The sequence below is a fragment of the Sus scrofa genome, chromosome 6 (genome assembly GCF_000003025.6).
Source record: "Sus scrofa isolate TJ Tabasco breed Duroc chromosome 6, Sscrofa11.1, whole genome shotgun sequence".
Taxonomy (NCBI): domain Eukaryota; kingdom Metazoa; phylum Chordata; class Mammalia; order Artiodactyla; family Suidae; genus Sus; species Sus scrofa.
Genome location: NC_010448.4, coordinates 118279198 through 118303729, shown reverse-complemented (window position 1 = coordinate 118303729; position 24532 = coordinate 118279198). Strand labels below are relative to the sequence as shown.

At 36.8% G+C, this 24532-nt stretch overlaps 1 long non-coding RNA gene across 1 annotated transcript in view; it reads left to right on the top strand.

Moving 5' to 3' along the window:
* LOC110261193 overlaps positions 1–24532 on the top strand; it is a 198437-nt gene that overhangs the window by 30627 nt on the left and 143278 nt on the right. The gene's annotated exons all lie outside the window — the stretch shown is intronic.

The following is a 24532-nucleotide window of genomic DNA, read 5'->3' as shown; positions in this document are numbered from 1 at the left end:
TGGGTTAAGGGTCCAGTGTTGCCACAAGCTGTGGTATAGGTTGCAGATGTGGCTCAGATCCAGTATTGCTATGGCTGTGGTGTAGGCCTCAGCTACAGCTCTGATTTGACAGCTAGCCCAGGAAATTCCATGTACTGCAGGTGCAGCCATAAAAAAGAAAAAAGTAAATATATTGATATGTTTCAGTTGTTGCCCTTATTGAGAGTCATATTGTCCCATTTTTGGCTGATGGGCATTTCTTCAAGTTGGCTCTAAGTCTTATTGACATATGATTACTTTCTTATTATCTGGTATTTCAAACTCATATATATCTGTCTGACCTCAGATCTGAAATAAGCCTCATCTTCAAGAACCCCTCTTTTTTTTTTTAAGTTGGAAAATGATTTTTGAAAATCAAAATCTGAGCACTAAGAGTTTTGTTGTCATTAATTTGCTCATTGTTTATAGGCCTTTCTATTGGCAGAATTCAGAAAAAAAATCATGGGTTCTTATTTATGCTTCCAATTCAAATTTAAATGTACATTTGAATCACTTTTCTCTTGCACAAAATGTAGGTCTCAAGTTCACTGGGAATAAGAACTAGAGCATTACGTAATTTTGTTTTGTAGTCCAAAAATACATATATAACAATTTCAGAATGCCAGTAGCAGCATTACCACCAGCAACATTATTTCTTAAAACAGTTTAATTATCGTTATTACAGCAGTTCTTTTTGTCTTAGCTTATATCTTAGTTGAATTACTGTGCTTTGAAGTCATTTGGAATTGTGCCTTTTTTTACAATTATGCCACAAACTGTGTCCCCATTTAGGTTCAGTTGTTTCATTTTATATTCATTTTTTGGTTTCTTTGTTAAAATTTAATGTCATGATTAAGTAAAATATTTACGTGATTGCAAATTCAAATCACTAGTCCTTGTGTTGATATTTTTTCACTGACTTTATTATCTGAACCTCACTCCTGAGTATATTTCTCAGGATGGGAAATCCTTATTCCTTCAATTCCTGTGTATTCATAAAAATTTACGGCTTTTATAATAAAAGGCAATTATCTGGCATTTTATCCTAATACTTAGAGTACTGAACAGTGCCCCTCACAGAATGGAATCCTGAAAAGGGCCTCTTTCTGTGTGCAAGTGGCACATCCCTGATACATCTGACAAGACTGTACTTTGCTAATCAAAGTCTTCCCTGATAGGAGTCTTAGCACATCTTTCTAATTATCACATCTTTTGTCTTACATGTGCATTGAACCTTAATACATATGTCCTTAATTCTGCACATATCCTTGAAATTTTAAAATATTAAAATCTGGTGAATTTTTACATAGATTTGATACTCTCTTAAAAGTGTATTTTAAAAGACTGTATTTTAATTTATGCAGAGTGTATGTGGGTATATAAACAAATTCGTATACATATTCGTATACATTAATTATACCCTAGAGCATATATATATGTATATTGGTATAAATCAAGGATATAAAGCCAAATTATATATAATAAAGTATGTACTATATGTATATGGGGGATTGCTGGTGGGAGAAGGAAAAAAGGAAGACAGACTCAATTTTGGGAGATAATTAATTTAGTTGAAAATATTCTGTGGGCATTTATAAATGCTTATGTACACAATGCACGCATACAGGTAGTATGTAAACAGTTTCATATATGTACAATTTAACTGTACGTTCTTAGAGGTGTGTCACCTAAAGGCAGCAAACACACTGATACATATCTATAGGAATTTTCTCACAGTCTAAATCATAAAAATGGCCACATATTTTTAATTTCTTCCAGTCGAGATGCTATGTTAATGAATAGACTCAAATTAAAATGTGCTTCTAAATATGTATGTCCTCTTAAATATTGTTATTTAGAAATTATTCTAAAATACTTTCACTGAAATTAGTTGTATCCAAAAGGACTTTCTTCTCCCATCAGCAACCCAGACACATACCACAAAAAACAGTTTCCCCCAATGTTTCTCATTTCTGTATCTCCCAATCTTATCTACCAGGCCAAAAACTGTCACATGATCTGTGATTCTTCCTTCTCTTCCCTTGCAGCTTCTTCTGTCTGTAATCAGTTGTATCTCCTTCAGGTAGGTTTCTTGGATTCACTCCTTAATCGCCAGCGCCACTGCGTGCCAGAGAGTGTGCAACATTTTTAACACCCAAGCCATATTGTATCTACTGCTGGAATGAGATTGGGTTTGAAACCACAGAGATCTTGGTTCAGATTCTGGCTCTGCTATTTACTATTTGTGTGATTTATCAATGAATTCATCTTTCTGCTGTTAGAGTTTCCTCACCAGAAAATCTAGGTAACATTCATTCCTTACAAGGCTTATATATGTACTAAGGATAATAAAGGTCCTGACACCGTGCTAGACATAAGCTGATTCCAAATACTCTGTGTTCTTCTTGTTCTTTTAATAGTTCTTGGCACTTAACCAATAGACATGACTGGTTCTAACAAGTCCGAATCTCCATTTTCTCTTTAACTAGGATGAATATAAAGAAATTCGGCCACCAGTCTATTCCATACTCTTTGCTCTCTCTTTGGATTATGTGTCCTGAATTTGAACTGTACTTTATATCTTTCCTTAACCCGATTTTCACATGATCCCTCTTTACAGTGAGTGGATCATGGTTTTACTCTCTGTCCTCATGTCCCTGCATTAATAATCCGCCTGGTGATCAAGTCCCTCCTCGACCAAGGTGCCTGCTTTACTCTTGACAGTATCTCTTCTAAATGCTGGGTCTTTCTTCTCAACCCTTGCCTGCTAATTGGAGCTTTGGCAACCATGGGCAGATTTTCTTGTTATGAACCACCAGTGTGGCTAATCTGCATGCTCAGGTCTCTAAGTATGAGATGATCCTGGATTCCTCACTAACTCATTTGCAGACCTCATTTGGTCTGTGTTGGCATGACTTGATGTGAACTGCCTTGTGGAACTTCTCTTTGCTGTACAAGAATCCACCCCACATATGCTTCTAGGTATATCTGCTCAATGTCTAGTCCTTCCAAATGTGTAGTCCTGGTTCAAAACCCTCACTGTATTTGTCCATCCTTCCTTCCTGGTTAATGGACTAGGAGACATGCCCTGATATATGATCACCTTGTCCTTGGAGTTCTGAAACAACTTATTCGCTCTTCCCTGCATGCAGATATCCCTTTCTGTGCTCGAAGTGTCCAGTCAGCTGAAACTAGACTAACTTTCAAAACACACAGCTCTTGCTTTGCTGCTTCTTTCTTACTGACCAACCACACTTCCAAACTGGATCCTGTCCAGTGCTCCATAGCCTGCCTTTGAAGTTCCTCTGTAATCTGACCCTCTTTAGAGAAATGATCTTACTCCCACAGGCACCCTTCAGCTTGTCTTGACTGCTCTCTTATAGTCATATTTCTTATTCTGTCATTGTTCGGGCTGTTCCACTCAACAGAAGTATACTCCTTTCACCCCTCTTACAATCAGATGCCATCTTGAAGTCCCAGTAAAGCCCCATCTTTCTCAGAAGGCTTTTCCAACCATGACCCTGTCCAAATTCTTTTCTTCTCAACTCCCACAGTGCTTACACAGTACCGCTCACATTGATTATACAACTAATTAAAATATATCAGACACAGTTCAGTTAATAGCATCCACAGAGTGGGCCAAATTGGAAATCTAACAGTCAGATTGGGAACCTGATGCAATTCTAATCAGCATATTCTTATCGGTTTCCTTCCAACTCTGTCCTGAATCCATCCCTTTCTGTCTATTTCTAAGGTCTCTGCCAACGTGCTCCCCACCTCTCCCTTGGTTAGTGGGACCTCCCTCTTAACTGGATTCCCTCTCTCCTGGCTTGGCTCATAAACATCTATACTCCGTGTGACAACCAGAGCAATCATTTTAAAGGGCAAGGTCCACGTTTAAATGCTTTGGTGGCCTTATTGTACGCATAGGAACAAATCTAAACTCATTCACCTGGCTCAAAAGACCTGTATATTCTGACCTCTATATAAGACCTGTATATTCCAACCCACTTTCCCAAGCTTATTTTTACCATTTCCCTACTTCTCCCCATACCATGTCCTTTATCCTCCATGCTCCAGGCACTGATCTCTTTGTGGTTCCTCTTTGGAGCCTTCTCTATCCCTGTTTAGGCCCTTTGAACGTGGTAGGTTCCTCTGCTGAGAAACACTGGAGTTTCCTCTCCTGGGAAACACTGGCCCTCTTCTCCTGGAAAACACTCTTCTTTGAGGTCTCAGCTTTGAGATCTCTAACAAGACCTCTACTACTTGTTAGAGAAACTGTTTCTGAAGTTACCAAATCTAGGCTAGACACTCACTGTTGAGTTTCAGTGTAGTGGGAGGAAGCATGCCCATGGTGCCAGCAGGCTTGGGGGAGGGCACCAAAAATGGCACTTGCCAGCTCCAGCTCCATCACCAGCATGTTAAATGAGGTTGTAAAGATGGCACCTGCCAGCGCTTTTGACTTCAGAGAACATCCCATTGGGTTCCTGCCTCTCTAGCAGGTGCTTTAAGATCGCTTATGATCAGTGTGCTTTTCAAACTGTGACTTTTGCTCTGGATCTCAGGGCAGATGGTCTGTAAACCAACCCTTTATGAGTGGATTTTCTGTTCCCTACAGTTTTGTGGTTCTCCTGGACATATTCCCTTTGATTTTCAAAATTAAATGTTTGGATGGCTCATCTTTGTGGTGCTGGACCCAAGAGTCAGGTTGTCCAGTGTGGGGCTCAAACCCTTCACTCCTTGAAGGAAAGTTGCATATTTGGGGGAATCCCTCCTGATTATGGGTCACCACTCGTGGGGTGGCAACCAGGTGACAGCATGTCTTTGTCTCTCCTACCCATGTTGATGCATCTCTCTTTTTTTTAAATTTTTTATTAGTGTATAGTTGATTTACAGTGTTGTGTTAATTTATTCTGTACAATATAGTGACCCAGTCATACATACATATACGCACAAACACAGACACACACATATATATATAAACACATTTTTTTCTCATGCTGTCTTCTATCATACTCTACCCCAAGAGATTGGATATAGGTCCCTGTGCTGCACAGTAGTACCTCATTGCTTAGCCATTCTAAATGTAATAGTTTGCATCTATCAACCCCAAACTCGCCCCCTCCCCTCCCCTTCTCCCCTCCCCCTCCCTTCCCCTCCCCCTCTCTCCCCCTCCCCTCCCCTTCTCCCCTTCTCCCCTTCCCTCCCCCTCTCCCCATCCCCTCCCCTCTCCTCCCCCTCCCCTCCCCCTCCCTCCTCTCCCTCCCCCTTCACCCAACAACCACAGGTCTGTTCTCCATGTCTATGATCCTTTTCTGTTTTATAGATAGGATTATTTGTGCCACCTCTTAGATTACTCATATGACTGGTATCATATGATATTGTCTTTCTCTTTCTGACTCATTTCACTTAATATGAGAATCTCTAGTCGCATCCATGTTGCTGCAAATGGCATTGTTTTGTTCTTTTTTATGGCTAAGTAGTATTCCATGTACATATGTACCACTTAATCCATTCATCTGTTGATGGGCATTTAGACTGTTTCCATGCCTTGGCAATTGTGAATAGTGCTGCAGTGAACACAACTTTCACTCAAAAAGATACATTCATCCCTGTGTTCTCTGATGCATCTCTTTTATCTTCTGTTGTGGGGGCCTGCTTATCTGGCTCTCATGTCCTTTTCAGAGGAAAATTATTCCATATGTAGCAGTAAATGTGTTTTATCTGTTGCAGAAGGTGAGTTCAGTTTCCTGCTATATCACCATCTTGAACCCAGTTTCCCTGTATTAGATTTCTGTTGTTGCATAGCAGTACACCACAATTTAGCAACGCAAAACAATACTAACTTTTTAGCAAAGGATCTAACTCAGGTTAAGCATGGTGGGGCTGATACTCTGCTTAATGTCTCCCAGGGCAGAAATCAAGGTATCAGCAAGGCTGAACTTTTGTCTGGAGCCTCCAGAGAAAATCTGCTTGGGGGCTTATTCAGGCTGTTGGCAGAATTCCATTCTCTACAGTTGTAGAAATGAGTCCCAGTATTTTTTTTGCTGGCTGTCAGCCAATGGCTGTTCTCTGCTCTTAAGGATGCTCTTAGGTCCTTGCCATATGGCCCCATTTCATTAGCAGCATCTGAGAATTCTTGCATTAAATCCTACCTTACTTTGAGTCTTCGGCTTTCCTCTTTCCAACCTCAAGACGCAAATGTCAAGAGTTCATGTGACTAAGTCAGGTCCATCTAAACAATCTCCCTATCATAAATTGAACTGATTTGTGAATTAATTACATCTACCATCTAAGATAGCAATCACAGATGTGACTTCTATCATTTTACAGGCTCAACTCCAGCCCAAGAGAGGATAACACAAGGGCAAGTGTCAGTGGGACACAGCTTAGGAGTCTGTCTACCACAAACACCATGAAATGTCTTTGTTAAGTTGTGTGTGTGTGTGTGTGTATCTTCCTCCATTAGAATGAAATTTTAGTAAGAACTGGGATTTTCGTATGTTTTGTTCACTTCTGTATCCCTTTGGTGCTTAGAATAGTATCTGGATTATCATAAATGCTCAATAAATATTTCTCGAATGAATGACTGTCTCAGATGAACAAATATAAATTCTTGTTATAAGTTTTGGAGGTGGAGTTCCTGTCATGGCACAGCAGAAATGATTTGACTAGGAACCGTGAGGCTTCAGGTTCAATCCCTGGCCTCACTCAGTGGGTTAAAGATCTGGCATTGCTATGAGCTATGGTGTAGGTCACAGACACAGCTTGGGTCTTGCATTGCTGTGGCTGTGGTGTAGGCCGGCAGCTGTAGCTCTGATTGGACCCCTAGCCTGGGAACCTCCATGTGCCGAGAGTGCTGCCCTAAAAAGCAAGCAAACAAACAAACAAAAACTGTTTTGGGGGTATTTTGAAAAATCTTTTGAGATGCATAAATGAAAATCTAATATCTAAGTGGATGTTAGTTAAACTCATATATTTTTGTTCATTACTTTATACCCCCCTTGTGTCAGAAGGGATGATTTTAGTGGTGGTTTTCTATGTGTGCTCCTTTTTTGTCACCTTGAATGTAAAGCAGAAATTTCCTAACTGACAATGAGACAATTCATAGTAGCATTAATAAAATAACAGTGTCATGTCTTATCTTCTTTGATCTTTCTTCTACACCTTGAACAACCAGGTGAAGTTAGCATACTTCCTCTCTTTCTCTCTCTCTTTTTCTGTACATACTACTGGGACACTAGTAAGAATTGATTTAGCATGGCTTTAGTTCAGCTCAGTCTTCAAGCCTTAAATTCCAGTTGGCTTAATGAAGGAATTAGTTATGCATGTAGGGTGAGATATCAGGTTTATATATAGTGCTCTGAGATAAAATAAAAAGTGAAGCTATTTTTAATAGTGCAAGGTACTATTAAAATAAAGAGATATATTAAGATACACTGTTTTTGGTAGAATAACCCATTCTACAAAAGGAAAGGAATATATTAAGAAATGTGAACCTAAATATAAAGTGGTAACATGATGTTTAAAAACAAGGTTTTCGAGAATGTGAATCAATTTCACCTTTATCATATGCTTAAATTTCTTCTACCCACAATTAGTTTAAAAAAATTTTTTTGATAGCACATTTGGAGTGACTTTCTAAAATGGACCATATTGAATCAGTGGCACTCTCTCACTCTCTCTCCCTCTTTCTCTCTCTCTCTATATGCAAACCTTACATAGGTGAAGGCTATGTACTTAGGGAGAATTAATGGATAAGACTATTTACATTGATTTTGTTTTATTCAGCCGAGCATATGAAGAGCATTAAGCAACTGCTTTAAAATCCTATAACCTGTTCTACCATTCACAGGAAGCATAACTACATTAGAGAGAAGAATTGAAAATTGCAATAGTTATTAAATTTGTAAATTCATATAATATTTGATAGAGTAATTCTAAGAATTTTTCTTAGAATTCATGTACATGTGACAAAAAGTATATAAGCATTAATGCAAGAATGCATACTGTACCACTACTTTTAATAGAGAAAAATGGAAATAATTAAAATGTTAAGTAAAATGAGGAAAAGACATGCAATAGAATGTAATGCAGTAGTCTAAAATCTAACAGCACAGCTGTGTATACTGAAATAAAATTTTATCCATGCTCATTGGCAAGAAAAATAACTATATTTCAAAGGAAAACCTTTTATAATCGCATCTTTGTGAAACAAAAAGTATCTAAATATATAATTATTTTGCATAGGAACAAAATTTCAAAAAAATGCTGAAATTGCCACTGGGCACAAAGAAAGAAGAACATTTCTGGTTTTTATTTTTGTGTAATTCTGTTTGTTGAATGTATTTTTGATAAGATTTCTGCTTCAAAACTCAAAGAATTAATGGCTATGGGAATTGCCCTCCCAGAAACAAGAAAAATGAACAGAATTATTGAAACAATGATTTTCAGACATTGGGAAAGAAAGAGCAGGGAACTGTAAATCTTGAAAGAAAGGAAACAGATGACGTTACGCTGTAACTGCCCCTGACTTACTACCTGGATACTGTTTTCGGGTTGCATTTTAAAAAGAGAAATCCAGGCCAGGTTCAGTAGACTTGCTGAGTTTAGGAAACAGATGTTCAGGGAGGCAGAGGTTGCTGTGCCACAGCACCATGGAAGATAGAGATGCAAAGAGAGAGACAGACCAAAATATTTTCAGAGAATAAACTGGAGAGGACCATGCCAAAAATCAAAGACATACTGTTATCAAATTGCAAATTAAATCCAAAGATGTAGAGATAAGAAATTAAAAAAAATAAAAAACCCTCAAAAATTAATGAAATAGAAAACATGAAAATAATAAAAGAAAATCAGTGAAACCAAACTGTGGAAAGATCAATGAATTGATAAATTTCTAGTCAAGAAAAAAGAAAACAGTGTCAAGAATGAGAGAGGAAACATCACTGCAAATCCTATAATCATCCAAAAGATAATAAGGAAATATTCTGAACAATGCATGACAATAAAGTCAACAAGTCAGATATAATGGGACAATTCTTGAAATAGACACACTACCAAAACACACTTGTAAAGAATTATTTAATCTCAATAAATGTATACCTATTTAAGAAACTTAACTACTTACCTAAATCTTTCCTGCAAAGTAACTCTGGGCTCAGATGGCTTTACTTGTGAATTTTATCAAACTTTTAGGAAAAAAATAATGCAAACTGACACAAAGTCCCCCAGAAAATAGAATAAATAGGAATTATTTTCAACTAATTTTATGAGGCCAACATTGCCCTGATACTAAAATTGGACAAGATATCACAGGAAAAGAAAACTCTGTACCAATATCTTTCATGGAATGGAGTGCAGAAATGTTTAACACAAGGTTAGCTAATCAAATGCAACAATATATAACAAAGATAATAAATTGTGACAAAGTGAGGCTTGTCACAAGAATGTAAGATTTATTTAACATTGAAAAATCAATCACAAAAATCAATTCACAACATCAACAGACCATATCATCGTCTCAACATAGAAAAAAAAATTTGCAAAATCTAATATTCATTCCTGTTTTTTAACAAAAACACAACTCAGAAAACTAGGAATAAAAGGGAACTTCATAATCCTGATAAAGGGCATATCTGACATCATTGTTGGTGGCAGAAGACTGGTTTTTTTCTTCTTAAGGTCAGGAACAATGTGTGGCTATCAGTTCCTTGCACTTGTATTTAGCATGGTGCTGGAGATCCTAGCCAGTGTAATAAAGCAGGAAAATACATAAAAGAAAAATGAATTGCAGAGGAAAAAGTAAAGTGGTCTTAATTTTCAGTAATGTTATTATTATAACTTAAAAAAGACAACAAAATTTGGGAGTTGTGGCAAAATATGAATTACATTAAAATTTTAGTTTTCTGTAAGTGGGTTGAAAATATTTTCTTGAAAGATAAAGCAGATCAATGAGAACAAATTTCATTGGTGAGAATATAGTTGTTTAGCCCGTATTCATTTTAACCAAACAGCATCAAAATTTCAAATAGGTATGAATCATATTATCTTGCAAAGTCAAACAGTCATGAAAGTACTCCAACTAATTGAAAATAGCCTGATCAATGAATCATGAAGGAAATTACATGAGGAATGAATAAATGTGGTGCTTATTTTCTTCCCTCAGAGTTATCCATATAATATGAGCATTAGATTTAGGAGATAAGCGATTCAAAAATCTGGATGATGACTGTAACTTCCATATTCTTTATATTTTATTTTTCTTATAAGGAAGGAGAGAAAATGTAATTGTGGCTGTTTGGTTATAATTCAGCTTTTAAACATATAAAATCATAGTTACATAATGGGTAAATATGGGTAATAACCAATCACAAAGGTGATTTTTGTCTTTTTAACTTCTGTTCTCAGATTACTTTGTAATAATTATGGCTTATAAATTCTGCTCTAAAAAGCTCTGATGGAAATGATGCAACTGTTAAGATCTTGGATACAAAATATTTTGACACCAAGTACCTCTTATCTTGGAATTTTATTATGGTCAAAAAAAAAAATGCTCTCTTAACAAAGTGGCAAGTAAAATGGCTGTGAAAGTGCTTTATACCTTAAACATTACAAGGAAATTTTGTCCTGGAGTTCCCTAGTGGGCTCAGCAGGTTAAGGATCCAGTGTCACTGCTGCAGCTCAGGTCCCTGCTATGGCTTGGGTTCAGTTGTTGGCACAGTAACTTCCACATGCTGTGGGTGCAGCAAAAAACAAAACCAAAAAAGAAACAAAGGAAAAACCCACTTTGTCCTCATACTTACTTTATAACTGGTAACTAGCTAGCAGTTTTCTACTATGATTTTTCCGTATTTGTAAATTGACATGATGTGTTCTTAAAAGTGTGTTAGCTGTGTCTATGCATTGCTTTCTTATTATTTTGGGAAAATAAATGTAAAGAAGGCACTATTTCTTTCACCATTTTAATCTTGACAACCACCATCTGAGTTTCTGTTCTTTTACATCCACCCAATGACCTCCATTGTTGTGAATGATATTGCGAAGCCGAGAAAGCATGCAAATAGGCTGTAGTTTTGCCAGCATTATTCATTTATTTTGCGTCCATGGACATTTCATTTTTGTGGGATTATAACTCCTATCAGTAAAGTAATAATTCTCCCATATATTTCTGATATTAAATATAAAAAATTATTTAATCTATGCAAAAATATTAAGTGGGCCATTTTAACTTGATTGACAAAATCTTTGGCTTCTGTATCCTCAGTCATGAATTTGTATGTCTTCTTTTAATTTATAAATTTTTAAAATTACCATAACATTGGTTTATAACATTATATTTCATGTGTACAACATTATAGTTTGACTTCTGTGTACACTACAGCCTGTTCACCACTGAAAGTTTAGTTTCCATCTGTCATGATACAGTTGACCCTTTTACCCATTTTACCCTCTGCCTAATTTCCTACCCTTCTGAGAACCACTACTCTGTTCTCTATCTATGTGTTTGTTTTGGTTTTTGTTTGTTTCTTTATAGTCCACATATGTGTGAAGTCATATAATATCTGTCTTTCTCCATCTAAATTATTTCACATAACATAATACCTTCAAGGTCCATCTATGTTGTCGCAAATGGCAAGAGTTCTTTTTTTTTTTTTTTTGTCTTTTGTCTTTTTGTTGTTGTTGTTGTTGTTGTTGCTATTTCTTGGGCCGCTCCTGCGGCATATGGAGGTTCCCAGGCTAGGGGTCGAATCGGAGCTGTAGCCACCGGCCTACGCCAGAGCCACAGCAACGCGGGATCCGAGCCGCGTCTGCAACCTACACCACAGCTCAGGGCAACGCCGGATCGTTAACCCACTGAGCAAGGCCAGGGACCGAACCCGCAACCTCATGGTTCCTAGTCAGATTCGTTAACCACTGAGCCACGACAGGAACTCCCATTTTTTTTTTTTTTTTTTTTTTTTTTTTTGGCTGAGTGTTACTCTGTTCTATATAAATACTACATTTACATTTTCTTTGTCCATTCATCCATCGATGAGCATTTAGGTTGTTTCCATTATACATAATGCTTAGCTATAATAAATAATGCTGCAATGGACATATGAGTGAATGTATCTTTTCAAATTAGTGTTTTTGTGTTCTTTGGGAGAATACCCAGAAATGAAATATCTGCACCATATGGTACTTCTAGTCTTCATTTTTTGAGGAGTCTTATGGAAAATAGTATGAAATTGTATCATAATGAGAAATAGTAGGGAATAGTGGAAAGAGCACAATTCTTGAAATCAAACGGAACTGCATTTGGATCCTGGCATCATTATTGACTAGCTATAAAATCTCAGGCAAGATATTCAACCTTTTTGAGTAAGTATGTAAAATAAAATCAATAATTCCTTTTGAACTTTTGGATATTAGAGTTAATATATAATGCATATTATATGCTGGTACATTGTATATAGGCTGAATATAGGTGCATTTATTATTAGATGCAAAATCTTACCTCTGTGCTTCAGGAGAACATTACAGAGCTGGAAACAAAATGATGAATATCTATTTCATCACCTCGTATACTCTGAGCTTAAGGTGGAGTTTAGAGGCTGCATCTGTAGGAATATCACCTCTGCAGAGTGGCATAGTAATATCTAGATGACCTTGAGCACTGTCTTTAACTCTTCTATTTCCTCACCTTTAAAAGTGGATAATAATACTATCTTCCAAGAGGATGAAGGGAATATATATATATATAATCACTTAACTCCATGACTAGTACATAGTAAATGACTGATAAACATGTAATTGTTTTACTGAACTTGGTGTGGCTAGAGAGCATAATTTCTATTTTATTTTTACCACTGCCCATTAAACTCAGTGAATTCATTCCTTTTCTTCCCTACATCAAATCTCCCACTGGCCTCATAACTTTTCTCATGCTTTTTAGTCAAAGAACAAAGCACATCTGAGCAAATGTAAATGTCTCTCTGGCATAAGTATAATAAGCAAAATTTTAGTCATTCAACTTCAAGTTTCTTCTCAGCTCAAACCTACAGGCATGAAGGGAGCAGAACTGACTTCTCTTATTTCTTTTTCTTCCCCCCTCATCCTGGCTTCATAGCCTTTCTCTGTCTAGTAGCCAGTGTTTCTGATCCCAGCAGGGTTGAGCTCAGGGAAAGAAGGATTTGGGGGAAAGTACTGCATTTCATGGCTGATTCTTTGGGGACTGAGGCACAGTTGCTGAACTTGCAGGAATGCACTTTTTGTGTTTTTTAGAGATTTCGTCAGGGCATCTTTTGTCTAGGAAAGTGCCTCTCTTATGGCTGGTCACTTTTCACCCTCCCTTCACCTACTGATGTTCTGGTTTCTCACACAGATTACCTTTCTAGGCTCCCCTTGTTCTTCAGAAAATTCATCCTCTGGAGGAAAGTCCATTTAACAGGACCTCAGGTTTGTGTTTTCCCAAAGACCAGCAAAAATTGCTGGACCCGAGGGGAAATGTATGCTTCATTGCTACATTGTTTCTTTTCTTTGCTTTTTTTTTTCTTCTTCTTCTTCTCCATTTTAGGGCTGCACCTGCGGCATATGGAGGTTCCCAGGCTGGGGGCCGAATCAGAGCTACATCTGCTGGCCTACACCACAGCCACAGCAACTTGGGCTCCGAGCAGCGTCTACGACCTACACCACAGGTCATGGCAACGCCAAATCCTTACCCACTGAGCGAGGCTAGGGGTGGAACCCACATCCTCATGAGTCCTAATCAGGTTCATTAACCACTGAGCCATGAAGGGAACTCCACATTGTTTCTTAAGATAGAGTTCCCTAGCAATATTGCGGTTTTGTTTGTTTGCATGGTTTTTTTTGTTTGTTTGTTTTGCTTGCTGCTTTGAGCTAAAATTCCAAAGGACACACATCAGACTCTCAGAGTGATCCCCTTGTAGGCCCTGTGATGTTAATACTCATCCTTCCCAGCTGGGAATGGGTGGAGGTGGAGGAAACTCTTAGCCCACCAGCAGCTGCTCTCACTCACTTTCTGTTAATCTCCCTACTTTGTAGATTATTCCCTTAGCTTGGTGAGAGGGACGCCTTCAGCACTTCAAGAACTGTTTCCAAAGGAGTTTTTTCCTCCCCTCTTTTTTTTTTTTTTTTACTTGAAAGATTTATTGATTTTTAATGTGATTTTTATTTTTTCATCATAGTTGATTTACAATGTTCTATCAATTTCTGCTATACAGCAAAGTAGTGACCCAGTCATATATATATATATTCTTTTTATCACATTGATTTTGGCAGAGCATAATTTGTATAGAACCTCTCACTTTAAGATCTGGAACATATTTGGGAGCTATTGTTTTCTCAGACTTTGGGGTTCAGTCTGAGGCAGAGTATTTCCACTGAAATATTTTGTTAGTGATATTAAATATTGTAACTCAAATTAAAGTTGGTTGCCTCATGCCCAGACATAGCACCATTCGTTAAAAGAAATACAATGCCAACATTCAGAAAAGAGACAAACCATTAAATAATAAATTAAAACTTTAAACATTTGGTCTCACCCCCAAAATTCCAAACTTGGAATTATATTGCATTAATTGTCCTATCACATTATTATTAACTAGCATTTTAATAGTTACGAGAGAGGATTATTAGTAGATCAGCAAATTTTTAAAACGTGTTTATGGAAGAATATTGCCTGGGAGGTAGAAGGATGAATAAATATCACTTTAATTAATGTAGAATCTATAAAGTTGTACGATTAGTCCCTAGCTTTTTTAATGATATAGTTTCTCTTTGATTACCTATGATTATTTTAAAAACCAATTTTTGTAAAAAATCCAAAAGGCTTTTTGTTTGTTTGTTTGCTGTGATTGGCTATTCTAGGAAGAGAAATTGCAAACTTTTCCCTGATGTGCATACAGTCACAGAGGTCACAGAATTGAAATGCTTACTTATAGAAAAATCTGTTCCTCAATAAATGAATTCATTGAAAGACCAATCAAATACCCAACCCACCAACAATCAGACAACAAAAGCATTATTGGTTTTGCCTATCTATAAACTGTGGAGGATAGTCTATGTTCCAAGCACTGTCAGGGTGGGCCTTACAAATTAATCAGAGATAATAGAAGAAAATCCAGTCAAATGGTTGCCTGAGGTGGCAGAGATATAGGTGAGGGTGGAAATAGGGTTTCACAAGCTTGAATTTTAGTATGACTATATATTCAAATTTTGGGTAGGGGAAAGAGGATTATTGTTGGCAAAAACTAAAGCTAAAAATTTGAGGCGAAACCAGATCATGCAGTTCTATTGAGTTTAGACCTTACCTCGAAAACAGTAGTCAATTAAGATTTCTAAGATAATGATCTTCTATATCTTGACTTTCTTTGAAGATTGTAACTCCCTGGAAGAGTTCATTTTTAGGTACATAGTAGGTGCTAAAAAGTACGTTTATTAACCTAAATGTCCATCAACAGATGAATGGATAAAGATGTGAGATATATATGTGTGTATATATATATATGTATATGTGTATATATATATGTATGTGTATATATATATATAATGGAATATAACTCAGCCATAAAAAGGAGTGAAATAATGCCATTTGCAGCAACATGGATGGACCTAGAGATTATCATACTAAGCAAAGTAAGTCATATAGAGAAAAATATCATATGATATTGCTTATATGTGGAGTGTAAAAAATTGGTATGGATGGATTTATTTACAAAACAGAAATAGACTCACAGACATAGAAAACAAACTTATAGTTAACAAAGAGGAAGAGAGGGAAGAATAAATTAGGAGTTTGGGGTTAACAGATACACACTACTATATATAAAATAGGTAAGTGGAGTTCCCTTGTGGTGCAGTGGGTTAAGGACCTAACATTGTCACTGCAGTGGCTTGGGTTGCTCCTATGGCTTGGGTTTGATCTTTGGCCCAGGAACTTCAACATACTGTGGCAAAAATAGATAAGCAGCTAAGGCCTACTGAATAGCACAGGGAACTAAATATCGTGTAACAACCTATAATGGGAAAGAATCAAAAAATGTAAATATATATATATATATATATATATATATATACACACACACACATATATATAACTGAATCACTTTGTTATATACCTGTAACACAATATTGTAAATCAACTATATACTTCAACTAAAAATAAATAAATAAAGGAAAAAAGATATGCTCACTAATGTTAATGAGGAAAACTTGCTCCTGGAATGTTAGTTTTATGGAAGCACAAAACTAAGAGTATTGCTCCATGAGCTATTGGATATCAAACTAAAAGAAGAATGTAGGACATACTTTTAAAAGTATGTAAGTGTTATTTTCTCTGTTTTTGAGATTTGGGGGAAGATTAAGAGTGGCATTAATGGAAAAAACACAAACTTTAAAGTTAGACAAACTTAGGTTTTTTTTCTCTACCTGAACATATCTCCTTGCTATGTGACCTTGGGGATTAGCTGTCTCCATCCATGAAGCAAAGTAATAATACCTTATTTATAAAGTTGTGAAAATACACAGCAAAATGAGTGTAGTGAAATACCTGATTCAATAAATAATAGTGAGATTCCATACGCATGTCATAATTAAAATATTTTGTTCCCATGACCTAATAAAATGTTTTACAATCATGGTGAGATTTGTTCAAATAATAGACGCACCTGAGGAGTTCCTATTGTGACTCGGCAGGTTAAGAACCCAACATAGCATCTGAGGATGTGGGTTTGATCCCTGTTCTTACTCAGTGAGTTAAGAACATGGTATTGCCACAAGCTGCGGTGTTGGTTGCAGATGTGGCTCAGATCTGATGATTCCATGGCTGTGGCATCGGCCTTAGCCGCAGCACTGATTCGACCCCTAGCCCTGGAACTTCCATATGCCACAGGTACAACCATTAAAAAAAAAAAAAAAAAAAAAAAAAATAGAGGCACCTGAAAAAGACCTCAGATGAAGAGACCTAGGAATGAAGGCACTGGGGCCAGGAGTGCAGGTAGGTAAGATAGCCACAGCAACACAGGATGCAAGCTGTGTCTGTGACCTACTCCACAGCTCCTGGCAATGCCAGATCCTTAACCCACTGAGCAAGGCCAGGGATCAAATGCAAATCCTCATGGATACTAGTCGTGCTCCTTACTGCTGAACCACAGTGGGAACTTCCTACAATGTTAAAGTTCATCTACTAATCATCTTTGGAAGGAAAGACAATGAATTCAGCCACCAGTGGGTGGGAAGAAGGAGAGAAGGTTATGTGGGACAAGGCTGTTTATGTTCAGAATAAAAACTCTTAGTCACTGAGGGAACTCACTGATTTAAACTGACTAAACCCAGGGTTCCTTTGGAAATGTTAATAGCAGTGTGTCTAAATTTTGTTTTGAGAACATTTAGTTGAGAAAATTTTAAAGTGGTTTCTGCAATTAACAAAATTTATGTGCTAATAGTTTAACATTAGCAATGAAAATTAAAGGTAGGAAATAGATTGTCTGCTTATTTCTTCCAGAAACATTAAATACAGTTTCGTGTGTGTGTGTGTGTGTGTGTGTGTGTGTGTGTGTGTGTGTGGAGAGAGAGCAATAGATATTCCTAGTTGCTTTACCACGCTTTAGATAAAACTATTTTTAATGAATAAAAGCACAAGCAGGATTCATTTGTCAGGTGGCCTAGTGACTGCCCCAGAGGTTCTATCACCATCATTATTAGGAGTTGCCCTTGTACAGGTTCTCTCCCATAAAGTGTCAATGGAGATGCGAAGATAGATGACTGGAAGGTAACATAGGACAGCCATGGGCCATGGCAGAAATATCAGGCCAGCAGGAAATGGCAGCATAAACCAGGAATATATGTCCCTATTGTTCTCTCCATATCCTTAGATGTCAGCTGGAGATGATCTCCTCAGGGAAATTTTTCCTAGGCCCCCTGCTGTGAATTGACTTGGCTCCTCCAAGAGATCTGTTAAAGTCCTAATCCCTTAAGAAGAGAGAGATTTGGAGACACAAAGACCCAGGGAAGAAGCCTATATGACAAGGGACACAGAGAGTGGAGTGCTGGAGGCACAAGCCAAGAAATGCCAAAGATTGCTGGCAACTACCACCAGCTGAGAAGATGGAGGGATTCTTCCCTAGAGCCTTCAGAGGGCCCTGCCAACACTTTGATTTTGAACTTCTGGCCTCCAGAATGTGAGAGAATAGATTCTGTTGTTTCAAGCCCCCACATTTTGTGGTTATTTATTTATTTATTTTTGGCAACCCTAGGGAACTAAGACACACCAGACTAATCTAGTCCCCTGTGATGAGCCGCCATGAGAGTCTATTCCTCTTCCTCAGAGTCCTTGCAAAATTGAAGGAATTCACGTATAATTGGTTTTAAATGTCTTCCTTGTCTGCTAGAATGTAAGCAGGGCATTTCTAGGAAAGGGATCATGCATGTTTTGTTTACCCCTGTATCCTCTGCACTACTCCACTGCCTGGAATAAATACTCAAATATTTTTAAATGCAGAAATGAATTTATCTGCTGTGTTACCTCTTAAACCACGTGTATTATAACTCCATATAATTCTGAAGTCAATTTCCATGTTCATTTCCGTGTCAGTTAGAAATTTTTTAATTCCATGCAATGGAAAATAAAACTCAAACAGGTAAAACAAACACATGAAGAAAAAAATTATACACTGTCTTTATCTTAAAAGTCTAGTGGTAGGTGGAGCTAGCTCTGGGTCATGACTGATCCAGCCAGCTGTTTAAACAATGTTGCCAAGATCTGGCTTCTCTTTGTCTCTCTGCTCTGCCTCCACTCCTGTCAGCTTTATCCTCAGCCCTACCTAATGGCTCCCTTTCTGGTCACAAAATGCCTAAGGCAAGCCTTACACTTTAAAGGCATGATATCAATTACTGTAGCTTGTGCACATGCCGTGCATGGGGCTTTTTTCTGGCTATTGGCCCCCAATGGGAAAAATTCCATTCTTGAACCAATCAGCTGAACATGGGAGTTAGTCCCATCCCAGCCATATATGGTTAAGGATTTGGGAGGAGTGAACTCTCCAGAGAAAATCAGAGTATTGTTTGGTGGGGAAGAGGATTGGATGCCAAGGTGGCAAAAAATTTATTTGTAACCATTCTAACTTTGATTACAATAAAATCTCCTAAGATTGAAAATATTTAGCTATACTTATGAGAAATTTTGTATAGTAGAATTAGCTAAATGATCATGAGAACTGGCTTTACAGTGAATGAAAGTACTTAAAGAAATGAATGCCAAATTAGTGTTTTAGATTTGGTTTAAAGATGCCTTCTGAGTTAATTTAAACTCTCTTGTTACTATTCCATTTTCCATATGATGTGAAGAGTACACAGTGTGATTTTTGTTTCTAGCCTACTTAGTATAAAATCACAATCCTAGAAGAGGATGAATTATTAATGATTATAGTCATTGTCATTATAGAACTGAGTGTCAAAATTTAAGACAGTCTTCAAATGATTGATAAATATGATTTCATTGCTGAAATTGAACTGTAAAACATGACTAACATAAAGATCTAATTTTTTTTTTTTTGCTTTTTAGGGCCATACCTTTGGCATATGGCATATGGAAATTTCTTGGCTAGGGGTTAAATCAGAGCTGCAGCTGCTGGTCTGTGCCACAACTATAACAACAACAGATCTGAGCCATGTCTGTAACCTACACCACAGCTCACGGCAATGCCAGATCCTTTACCCATTGAACGAGGCCAGGAATCAAACCTACATCCTCATGGATACTAGTCAGGTTCATTATCAGTGAGTCGCAATAGGAACTCCCAAAGATCTAAAAATACTGATAAAACTTACAAATAAAGCATTGTATACTTTTTCTATATGTGCATGATAATGCATTGCTTAACAATGGTAATTTAGTAAGAAAAATATCCTATTAGATAGTTTATTTGACCCTGATCTCTACCTTGGAAATTATAGGTCTGTGATAGGCATTGATATGCAAAAATGTAATGATGGCTGCTAACATTTACTGACTACTTATATGTATGTACAAAATACAAATACCAAAAAAAATACCCCAAAAGCTAGTGATGCATGGGATGTTGTAATCTACTAACAATGTGCACTGATTTATGCTTTGTTATATATAGTTGCTTTTTTTGTGTCTACTAAAAGCAATCAAATGGCAGAATGTATATGCATACATAACAGCCTTCTAAGAGGAGAGAGGAAAGAGTTTTAATTTGGCAGGCTGGAGCACTGTCTCTAAAGAGGGTTTCTCTATGTTAAGGTGTGGATAGACTTCCCTACAACTTAAGTGAAATAGTTTTCAAGAACAGCTAATCATCTGTTCTTTTATGATCACCAAATAAGTTTTTGTAATTCACTTCTTGAATGTCTAGCTTATAGGAAAAGATAGGACCTGGCTGATGGGCAAAAATATTGATGTGTGTTATTTTTTTCTTTTTAACTCTTTCTTTCTTTCCTTCTTTCTTTCCTTCTTTCTTTCTTTCTTTCCTTCTTTCCTTCTTTCCTTCTTTCTTTCTTTCCTTCTTTCTTTCTTTCTTTCTTTCTTTCTTTCTTTCTTTCTTTCTTTCTTTCTTTCTTTCTTTCTTTCCTTCCTTCCTTCCTTCCTTCCTTCCTTCCTTCCTTCCTTCCTTCCTTCCTTCCTTCTTCTTTCTTCTTTTCTTTCTTTCTTTCTTTCTTTCTTTCTTTCTTTCTTTCTTTCTTTCTTTCTTTCTTTCTTTCTTTCTCTCTCTCTCTCTCTCTCTCTCTCTCTCTCTCTCTCTCTCTTTCTTTCTTTCTTTCTTTCTTTTTATGGCTGCATCTGCAGCATATGGAGATTCCTGAGCTAGGAGTCAAATCGGAGCTGCAGCTGAGGCCTGTGCCACAGCCACACCAGATCCAAGCTGCATCTGCAGCCTAGTCCACAGCTTGTGGCAACACCGGATCCTTAACCCACGAGTGAGGCCAGGGATGGAACCCACAGCTTCACAGAGACGTATTCTGGTCTTTAACCTATGGAGCCACAGTGGGAACTCCTTGATGTGTCTTCTAATTCAAATTAAGAAACTGGCATTCTGGTTTCCAGATGGTGAGTCTGACAAATTTTGAGACTTATCTTTTCAAGGAGAATGAATGAAACTACAGTCCTAGATCAGCTCAGGAGTGTCCAAGCATGGTAACCATGATGGTTGCCCCACAGTGGGGATCATCTGAGAGGGAATGCCTGAGATCCTGCTACCTCCCTCTTTAGTTGCATGTACTGGGATGATTAATATAAGAGAGAGTAGGAGAAGGGGAAAGGCAATTGTCATTTTACAAAGAAGACCAAAGAAGGAAATAACGTGTTACAACACATTCAGACAGTGTTCAGGATCCCTGGTCAAGACATTCCACTAGAAATAGATAAATAAAGCAGTGTAACTATGGCACAGCCACTGGGTTCTTTAGCTATAATAGGTCCTTATCTGAAGGTTTATGTGTAATTAGTTTTAAGTCAGAACTCAATATTTTCTGTTCATTTGACAAAAATCAAGTTTATTTGTATTATAGGGAAGAAAACAATTCACCATGGATAGCAAGATTTCTCAGGAGATTATAAAATTTTCTGCTCAAAGTGTCTTCCACATTAAGAGGGAAGAAGCAAAAAGAATAAATAAAATAAATTTTCAAGAGTTTGGGAGATTGTTTCTGTAACATTTGATTCATTTAAACAGTCATGGCAAAGCTGCATGACCAAAGTCACTTATAGGCAAACAAAAAAGTCACTTCCCGTTGCTCTTAACTATTAAGGCAGCACATAGTGAAATATGCCACATGGTTGCTTTATTCTTGATATTCATTCATCCATGCATTCAACAGTTATGTGCTGGGATACAGGCATGAGCAAGACAAGTCAAACCTGTTCTCATGGAGCTTATAGTCTAGCAGAGAAGATAGGTAATTATACAACCAATAACCACAAAGTGTGATAAAGGCTCATCATTTAGTACGCGTGCCTTCCAAGAGTTAGTTCTTTTAGTTAAAACAGCAGTTTCAACTATTTTTCGGCCATAAGCTCCCTGACAGCTGATATGTCCACTGAGACACCACTTATTTGACTAATAGTTAAGGTTATGTTCAATTATCATCAAGGCTACTAACTCCATTGTTTTTCTTCCCATCAGAAAAGTATATTGGCATCTGAGTGAGAATAATGCAGCATAGATAAAATCAGGTTAGCTTGGACATAAATAAAAATGGCTTGAAAATATGTCTTTTTTTTTTTTTTTTTTTTTTTTTTTTTGCTTGTTAGGGCCACACCCATGGCATACAGAGGTTCCCAGGCTAGGGGTCAAATTGGAGCTATAGCTGCCAGCCTAAACTACAGCCACAGCAATGCCAGATCCGAGCCATGTCTGCCACTTACACCACAGCTCACAGCAATACCGGATCCTTAACCTACTGAGAGAGGCCAGGTATCGAACCAACAACTTCATGGTTACTAGTTGGATTTGTTTCCACTACACTACAACGGGAACTCCAAAATAGGTCATTCTTAGGCTGACCTTGCTCTGAACTTAACGGATTGTGGCACACTATTATTTTAGAGTCATTTAAATACTGAACATTCAACTATCTTATGGGTCAGTCATTGGACACTTTAAACAACTGGCTTTTGAAATATACTGATTTAAGGGAAAATGTTTGTGATAAGTATGACAGAAAGTGGGAATAACATCTTTTATATATGAAGAATTCATATACATTGACAAGAACCTTCCCCTTCAAAATGAATAAATGACACAAATAGATTATGCATAGATGAAGAAATGCAATGACATAAATGCACCAACATAATCAAACCCCAGTTGCAGCTAGTATATACAAATGAAAATAACTATATACCAGATTTAATTTTTTGCTTATCAAATTAAGAAAGAATCTAAAGAAAGGCCAGTGTAGTGTTCCACAAAAAATTCACTTAGTTCAACTTGTAGCTCAAATGATCCCACGAGTGCTTTTCCTCAAGACAGTCCTCATACTCTAGAATTCGCAAAAGAGCTTTCTGTGAATTTCCCATTTTTGTCACATAAAATACAAAAAGTATGTCCACTCAGGACTGGAGATTTAATGACATTACACTTTTTCTTCTTCTTAAATGGTGTTTTTTTTCTTTTTTTTTAGTGAATTTGGCACATTTGCTGTGAATGGGTTATGGGTACAGTTTGGTATCACTGGCTTGAATCACACTAAGGTGCCAGCGGTTTTATTCACATTGCTTTTCAACTATCTGTGCAAATGTCAGTGCAATGGAAAAAAAGTAACATCTTAGAATTATTAAGAAAATGATTTTCACCTTATGGACTGCCTGAAAGGGTGAGATTTTTGTTTGGTTTGTTTTGTTTTGAAACATTTATAGATTTAATTTTTTTATTTTTAATAATGATTTTCATTTTTTGTATTATAGCTGGTTTACAGTCTTCTGTCAACTTACTACTGTACAGCATGGTGACCCAGTTACACATACATGTATACATTCTTTTTTCTCACATTATCATGCTCCATCATAAGTGACTAGATTTTTTTAAAAAGAGAATATTGCTGATATATGTGAAACTCTGTCCCCTCCAATCTAAAGCTTATTACCTCCTTTCCCTTCTAGAGTTGGCCCGCATCCCCAAGTGGGTGTGCGTTCTTATCATCATGTTCATATACTTCTACTATATATGCACGTATGGATCAATAATATATGCCAGCTTGGGTGGTTCTAAACATTATCTAAATTATATATTTAATATTATTTATATTATGTGTATTATTATGCAGCCTTCTTTTTTCCTCTCAACAATTTGTCTTAAGATTTATCCATGTTAGTACATGTAGATTTACTTCATTTACTTTAAAGTTAGTATGCTATACTATTTTACAAATATTCTAATTCATAGCATTTACACATTTATATAAATCTAGTTCCGTTCACCTATCAATAGACACTTGTATGGTTTCCAAGTTTTTGGTACTACAGACAATGCCAGTGATAACATCCACACATATATATATTGTCTTTTAAAGATGTCACAGTTTCATTTGGGTATTTATTTAAAAGAAGTCCTGGGGTATGCTAGTAGATAAAAAAGAAGGACAAAAATGTAATACCAAGTAGTGAGTGTATTATTGATATTATAAATCTATATATTTATTGATTGGTTACCCTAATAACTAAGCTTTTATGGTTCTAATTGGGAAGTGGATGACTATAATATTACATCTATGAAAAATATATTTAAAATTTTAAATAAAGCAAAGTCAAAGGATAATGTTTGGGGCCATAATGTGCTTTTAAGTTGAGAACTGCTTAGCTTTTCAATTTCTTACTCCAGAACTTAATTAATAATAATAGACTAGTGAATAACTTTTAGAAATAGCATTAACAGGTGGCACATTCATCTCTAAAATCCTATACTCAGCAAAGGTAAGCGCAAAGAGAATCCCATTTCCTGGTATGTAAGAGAAATCAAGGAAAGAAGATGGGAGTTATTTTTCACTGGAG